Here is an 8,381-nt window from a genome sequence, read left to right on the forward strand (position 1 = left end):
TATAGAGTCTGTCTTACTTTTACCACTTGTAACTCAATCTGTTTTTTAATTGCAGTAACTATAGACCGGGAGCCTGCGACAGAAGATTTCACCCAATAAGGTACAAAAGGTTTGACGCCTTGAAGTTACTGGGGTCAACCATGTTACTCACAAAAAGTATGGAAGATTGACCCCATCGGCTGGGTCTGGACCCTAGAGCCCCCTAAAACCCCAAAAGGGGGGTTATTTTATCCCATAGGGTACATGGACCAAACTTGGTCAAAACGAAGTTCTATGTCAGTACATCACAAAAATATCAAATCTAACAATATTTTCGGGTGGAAAGATGATGTAAGACCACCCCAAAGTGACCCCCCAAGGGGTTAATTTCACCCCATAAGGTACATGGACCAAAGTTGGTCAAAATGAAGTCTTATGTCAGGAAATCACAAAAATATCAAATCTAACAATATTTTCGTGTGGAAAGGTGATGTAAGATGCCTTCAAAATGACCCCCCTGAATGTGACCCCCTCGGAAGGTTTATTTCACCCCATGAAGTGCATGGACCAAACTTGGTCAAAACGAAGTCTTATGTCAGTACATCACAAAAATATCAAATCTAACAATATTTTCGGGTGGAAAGATGATGTAAGACCCCCCCAAAGTGACCCCCCAGAGGGATAATTTCACCCCATAAGGTACATGGACCAAAGTTGGTCAAAACGAAGTCTTATGTCAGGGCATAACAAAAATATCAAATCTAACAATATTTTCGGGTGGAAAGGTGATGTAAGATGTCATCGAACTGACCCCCCCCCCAGAGGGGTTATTTCACCTCATAGAGTACATGGACCGAACGTGGTCAAAACGAAGTATTATAGGACACCACAAAATATCAAATCTAACAATACTTTCAGTTGGGAAGGTGATAAAAGACCTACCCAAAAGTGAATCTCCTCTTGGTTTAATTTACTTCATCCCTTACTCGAACCAATCTTGGTGTAACGGAAGTGCTATGCCAGGACAGTACGAATGGATTAAATCTAACAATATTTTTATATAGGTTTTGGTGAAATATATTCACAAGCTGTCCCATGATGTATGAAATGGAACTATATTTTACAAAAAGTTTTTGTATAAATCATATTCAGTCAATCGAAAAAAGGCAACAGGACATTGACAATACATGGCTTTGTAACATCAAAAACGGAAAGTTGATAAGAAGCATATAGATATGGCAGAAGTACTGAAATAAGTTAGGCGTCGATTTTTTCTTAGAAGAGAGGAACTTTGGGTGGGCGAGAGTTTTCAAACAGATTTCATTGAATTTGTATGTTCACAAATTCGCAATGGTCGGCCTTTCTCACAAAGACTGCGTTTATCGCTGCTGCAGCAATTAAGCTTTAATAGGTTTGATGTTTGCTTTCTTGCGCCTTGCGATCTTATGAGCGCTGCTAAACTAAACAAACTTTTTTTATGATTTCCTTTGCGACCTAAAAAGCGCGTGACCTGTTACCGTATCTTTAAAGTGACGCCTTCGGATTTTCCGCAAAATGTTGGGACAGGTGACTGCTGACTGTGCGAATATTGCTGCTGTATAACTTTCGTTGGTTTGCGGCAGATAACCGATTGTTTTCCTAGGCCCACAAACAGCAGCTACAGTAACAAGTACCATCAGGGTTAAAACGTATCCATTGGAATTCGGAAAAAAGCTTCCTTTGCAACACACGACCTTCCCGAGCCGGAAGCTGATCCCGCAGCATGCTAACATCAAATGAAGCAGGTAGAGATCCATGGCTCATGCTGTCTTCTACAACTACCGGTGCATTGCCTGAGACATTGACTTCACCACTGTTCATCCTTGAAGCACTGCTTTCTTCATCCTGTTTTTTTTTTTTTTTTTTTTGGTCCTTGACCGATTTTTTAGCAAAATATGCGAAAAAAATATAGTCAATTCGGTCAAAATGTCCGAAAAAATATATAGTCAATTTGGTCAAAATGTCCGAAAAAAACAACCTTTCTCAGCGAAACTTAATGTTGTAGCTAGTCAGGAAGTGCAAATTTTGGTATGTATCAGCAGTGTTGTACGCGTCATTGAAATAATTTGATGGCGTCAGCGTCAGCGCGAATTGCCTAAAAACTTTACGGCGTAAAGGACTGCGTAAGGTCTTAAAGAAATTGACGGCGTCAGCGTCAGCGCTAATTTCTAGCGCTATTTTTTGCCAGCGCCTCATAAAACGGAAATATTTCAACCAAGTTCAGGCTAACAATAGCTATAAATAAAGAGCAGGTATTATGTTTTGAGACTGTATTGTAATTAGCTGCTCAGCCTATTAGTTATTTCCTTGCAGAAAAACAAGCATTTCAAAACGTTTGTCTGACAATCTGCGGCGTTTGGAACGCATATTTAGGGGCGCCGGAGCGATTTTTGACTGGATGGGCAGGAATATGAAAAAAGAGCACTTTTGTTGCTGAAAGGCCAATTTTTTTTGTAAGTTTTAAGATAAGATATAGCGATAATGCTCATCTATCAGCTCATTATCGAGCAATGATACAAGTGTCCGCTATACAAAGAACAATGTCACGGAAGGGCATCATGCTATTTTATAATGATGTAATATAACTTACTGTGATGGAGAATTTTGTGTCGTGAATATTATTTTGAGGCAAAAATAGAACAGTATAATTAGGCTAAAAGCGAATAGCATAAATTGTTATATTGCAAAGTGTGCAGGAGCTTACATGACCTTAAAAGGGCACCATTGTCCCCTCTTCCTTCCCCATCCACAAAAAATTGAGGGTAGCGGGGCATCCGCTTCCCCTGCTCCCCCCGCTTCCGGCACCTCTGCGCATATTGTCCTTTCCAAGTGAAAACATGCGTTCCACAGCAGCGCTGGTTGGTATTGGTGTGTTGTATTTCAAAAACATGTTGAAAACGTTTAGTCGGAAAGGTATCACTGTTCAGTTCAGTTGTTTTTATTTCTGACCAGACCATCATATCAAAACAATACATGTCAACATAGCAAAGGTCGAGAAAAAGGTAGAAGCGACAAAACGCGAACGTTAAAACGTGCTTGAGACCGAAGTAAGTTATTGCATGCTGTGATAGTTTAGCATGTATAAATCTTTTAACGAGGTCCACTGCACCAACATCGCTCTTTTCAGGGGCATAGAGCTCTTGAAATAAAGTATATTCAACGTCCGCGATGCCATTCATGGATTTTTTCGCTTTCTGTCTCTGATCCCTCGTTCTCAATGCATGGGTGATCACCATTTGGCGAACTTCTTCCGCATGTATTCCAGGGAGCCATTCTAACCAACTCAAAAGCCGGTAATTCGGATGAGTCGTGCTGGCCAGAATACATTGTGAAACTCTTATTATGAAACCAGATTTTCCATGAAAACAAAAAATGACGCTTAGCGCTTGACATTTAAAATCGGCAAAATAGTTGACGGCGCTATCACTTCCGTCAACTGAAAAATAAATTGACTGCGCTAGCCTCAGCGTCAACAAAAAGTTGACGCTGTCAAATTGACGGCGTCAACGTACAACACTGTGTATCAGCTACTTGAAAGGAAATATTTTCATCAGAAACAATGACCGAAATAAATAAAAAATGACCGAATTTTTTCAAGTCATTTCGGAGAAATGACCGAAAAGTCTCAGTGAAAAAAAATCAGTCTTCATCAATGTCATCCCTACGTTCTTTCGTGCTGGACGTGGCTTTTTCAGCGTTATCATCTCGACACTTTTTGGAAGCTGGTTTTAAGAATGCGCGAATAGATGTTTGACTTTGCTTCATGTTCAGCTTTTCAATAATGAATTTAAATGACAACATCGTGCGGTGCCCCAATTTATACCCAGCAACAAGTTTGTGAGGAAAGATTTCATTTGTAAAAAGCGATTGTTTCAGTACGTCTTTAGTTTGTATCTGTTATTTTATTGTCATGTTCGTTATGATGTCTTATCCTTATTCCCTTGCGCTGACCCCGAACTGAAGTTTAATTGTGACGTAACCAAAGTGAGACCATTGGGTGAAAAGATCAAACATGGCTTTCTCTCACCAGAAATTGCCAGCGTGTGGCAGTTGCCGTAGCAACAACAATGCAGTGGGTAGCGCACTTTTTTTAACGCAGCTTTGTTGCGGAATTGCTTTGTTCTGTGGGATGCCTAGCGAGAGACATAGCGTAAAACAAGAAGTTGCACTGCAGTTGGTTGGATAATTCAGCGTTTAACAAAAACGGAAATAATTGTAACGAACACTTCGTAAGTGTCATGAAAACAGGGTGGGCGAAACATATTTTGCCCACCCTTGTTTTACGGAAGAGTGGGCGCCGCCCACCCGGCCCACCCTATTTCGACGCCTATGGAAATACCCACTGACGCCTATTCCATTGTCTCTTAGTCATGTGGACGGAACAATGCAACTAAAGCTGCAATGATGAATTATTTAGAGTCACTAGTTTCAACAACCCCTCCTGAAACAATAAATGCAACCATTGTTTATGCTTCCTTTTTTTTTGCATTTGCAGATGAACACTGCTCTTCCAGCTAGCCTACCTTTGGCGCAATAGCTCGCTTTCTTCTACAGAGGATTCTACTATCAGATGGCGATACTATTCATTTTGTCGCCGACAAATGGTTATCTCCCTCAATTAAAAATTGCAAAAGAGATTCACGAGCTTCATTATCGGCAGCATATCATATCACTGGGCCAGCTCAGAAACGTCCAAGTAACTGGATTCAAGCACTCAAAAACAACAGTTTTAAAGAGTCTTTAATCGCGTTTTTTGTTAGCAGCTGGGAAGATGATAACTTTGCTCATTTGTTGCAACACAAAACGTTCTTTGCTAATGCTGGTGATACGTGCTACTGTTATAAAGTAATAGATGGTAAAGTTGTAAAAAATGTAGAAGCTACACTGTGTACAGTAGGATGTTTTACCATTTAGTAAATGTTAGCTACCAGCCACAAGCAATGTGGTTATCCGCACGTCTGACACTGACTGTCTTGTAATTGGCCTAGGTTGCTATGAAACTTTTAATCCTTTTTTAAAGATATGGATAGAAGCTGGGTTGCAAAGAAATAACACGCAGCGCTACATCAGCATCAACAAGCTGCATACCGCACTTGGAGCGACGATTTGCAAGTGTTTACCTGCATATCATGCCTTTACAGGTTCTGATTACACCTCGTCATTTAGCAGGAAAGGGAAAGTGCGGCCACTGAAAGTACCGTACTGTAAGGAAACCACAAAGCGCAGGCAGGTTTTAGCCAACTCGGACAAGACAAAGAAATTAGTGAAGACACTATCATCGCAATAGAGAACTTTGTGTGTAACATGTACAAAAACAAGAAAATTAATTATGTCAAGGAAGTCCGTTTACAAATGTTTTTAGACAGCTGCAAACCCAAAAAAGAAAATGAAAGGATATCATGCATATTGCATACAGAAGCTAGATAGTAGTACTCTACCACCTTGTTCACGAGTACTTCTCCAGAAGATAAGGCGCACACATCTTATCGCAAGACGGTGGTTATCTTCAACTAGAAGTGAACAAGCAGCAACATCGCCACTAGAATATGGCTGGAAAGAAGAAGGAGGTTGTTATAAAGTGGTGAGGTTTGAAGGTGAAGCTTCACCTACATCTTTAGATGTCTGCGTGGAATCTGATCCCATCCAGGAAAGTCAAGAAGGTAAACAGCATTGGATGTTGCTTGGGTTACCCTTTATAAATATAAAACTTTCTCCTGGTCTATCCGTCATTTACTTTCTGGACTGTAAACATTAGCCAATAACTGGCTGTAAAGCAGGGGTTCCCAACCTTTTTTGCTGCTTGTACCCATTTGTCAGGTCAGAGCATTCTTTGTACCCCCAAAATTCTGATTGAATTTTTAGGTATAGGCTATATTGCTAAATTAAATTGCTTTTATAGCTAAATTAAACGTTAAACCGATATTTCACACAAAAATGCAAAAATTATCAAAAGAAATTAAATGTCAGTTGTTTTGTTTGTCACTTGTCAGTAAAATACTTGTTGCTTCTTCATTGATAAAATTCGCTCAAACGATGGTTCGATTTTACTCAAGCCAACGTGTAAATCATCTTCCAGTTGCAGACGATTTCTGTATTTATTCTTGATATAGGCTACACCATGGTCGAAAAGCCACCTTCACAGTAATAAGTTGTTGAGAAGAGAATTAACACTGTCATATGGCTTCCATAGCAAGAGTTGGGAAGGCTTCATAGCAACACACCAAAAATCTTCTAACTTTGATTTGTCAAATAGCAGTTTCAATTTTTAGCAACTTTTTATGTCGATGATGTTCTCCTTCAAATTATCCTCATTTGACATTTTTGTTAAATTAAAAAGAAATGGATTGATGATCCAATGCTGGAAATAATTCAATTCACCAGCAAAAAAGTAACCATCGAAAGAATCAACCAGCATCTTTCAATAGGAAATAATTTCATTTTTGACATTTTGCAGCAAAGAGTTGTTTGCAATTTAATCAAGACAAGGAACATTAGCAAGGTTTCCATTTTCATTTTCTGAAGCAGCAAGTAAAAAAACACATTGTTATGAGACAATGAGGCTTCTTACCCTACTGAATAACAACAATTACACTGTGCTGCGTTAATTTTAAGGTTACTAAAGTATTGACGGTTCTTAGTGTACTTTTTGATGCTGAATCCAAAACTGTTATCCGTTTTCTTCCATCAGGTCTAGTTTTTTGGTAAATTGCATTTGAAATTTTCGACAATTGCTGCTTTCAGCGTCTTGCGATTGAGATTTGTGATGTCGTAAAAATGATTTAGCAAATGAATTAAGTGTTGATGAAACTTCAGTGACATCACAATGAGAAGAACATGACGAATGCACCCGATGCTTGAAAAGTTAAACATATGAACTGGTTTTTACAGGCTGCGTTAGTGTGCAGTTAAGATGATAGTTATTGTATTTTATTTGAAAATTAGCTATGTAAAGACTTATGTGCACTCAATACTTTACCACGTCAGTATATTTGACACGTTTGTGTAATAATGATAATTTTTGTTTTTACAGTACAACGAGAAAGTGCAAAAATGATGCAGACATGTTCTGTTATATAATGTGGCAAGGTCACCCTGCATAGTCGCCAAGCAAAAATTATGCAGTTTGTTAAGAAAGCATATTATGAGTATTTTAGAGTAAAACTAGGCGATCAGGACAAGACATTTGCTCCGCACATATGTTGTAAAGCATTCGTTGAAAGCTTGAGATTATGGAGCCTAAAGAAAATAAAGAGCTTTCCTTTTGGTATTTCTATGGTATGGAGAGAAGGAAAAGACCATGTCACTGATTGTTGTTTTCGCATGACCAACTTACAAGGTATGCTGATACTTGTACTGTATGGGGGCATTTTCATTTATTGTTTGATTTAAGAGTAACAGTGTTCTTTTTCATTTCAGGAATAAACTGGAAGAACAAACAATATCTGAAGTACCCTGATGTTCCTTCACCCATGAAACCAGTATCACATGGCCCTGGTATCCCTGTTCCAGAACCACCTGGAAAAATAAGTAAAATGTTGTGTTCTTCATCTGCAGAGAGCGAAACAAGTGAACAAGACACATGGGATGCAGAGCAAAGTACAAGCCAACCCAAGCCTCTTACACAGCTTGAGCTGAATGACCTAACACGAGATTTAAATCTCACCAAAGAATAGAAGCATAGAAGCCCTGATTAGAAAGCATGGAAGCCCTGATTACGAAGCACAGGTTAAAGAGCTGCTTGAAAGCTTTCAACCCTTGGAGCCCAGATGTCTGTGAAAATGCACTTTCTGAGTTCGCATTTGGATTACTTTCCTGACAACTGTGGTGACTACAGCGAAGAACATGGAGAGAGGTTCCACAAAGACCTTCGCCAGATGGAAGAAAGGTACCAAGGATACTGGGTCGTAAACATGCTTGCAGATTACTGTTGGTGCTTAAAAAGAGATCTTCCCAATTCCACACATAGAAGAAAATCTCTGAAGCGACAATTTTTGTCAGCATAAATCATTTGTATTTATATTGTTATTGTATTTATCGTTGGAATATCATCATGTGCCGAACAACGCTTTCTGTGTTAAGCTATTTTGAACACTTCATTTTTATTTCACACATTGATGTTGGCAAGTATTTCGCATTTAAAACACATTTGTGATAAGTGTTTACGTGTCTATAGTGTACATATTAACTTCTACTGTTAGGTTGATCGCCGTTGAACAAAATTATGTGTTAGGAAGCTTTCTTGGTTAGGTGTAAGTGCCTTTATTTCAACTGTGTCATTATATTTTGTAGTATTTAAAATGGTTGTCATTGAAAAAACCTTGCATTCAAATAAAAATACCATCTTGCGAAAATTGACAACATGC

General features: G+C 38.9%; 1 pseudogene; it reads left to right on the forward strand.

Annotated features, from left to right (window-relative positions):
• Positions 1 to 6,974: 6,974 nt before the first annotated feature.
• On the forward strand, positions 6,975 to 7,691 carry LOC145764751 (uncharacterized; annotated as a pseudogene).
• The last annotated feature ends 690 nt before the right edge of the window (positions 7,692 to 8,381 follow it).

Source organism: Aplidium turbinatum, chromosome 1, assembly GCF_918807975.1.
Source record: "Aplidium turbinatum chromosome 1, kaAplTurb1.1, whole genome shotgun sequence".
Taxonomy (NCBI): Eukaryota; Metazoa; Chordata; class Ascidiacea; order Aplousobranchia; family Polyclinidae; genus Aplidium; species Aplidium turbinatum.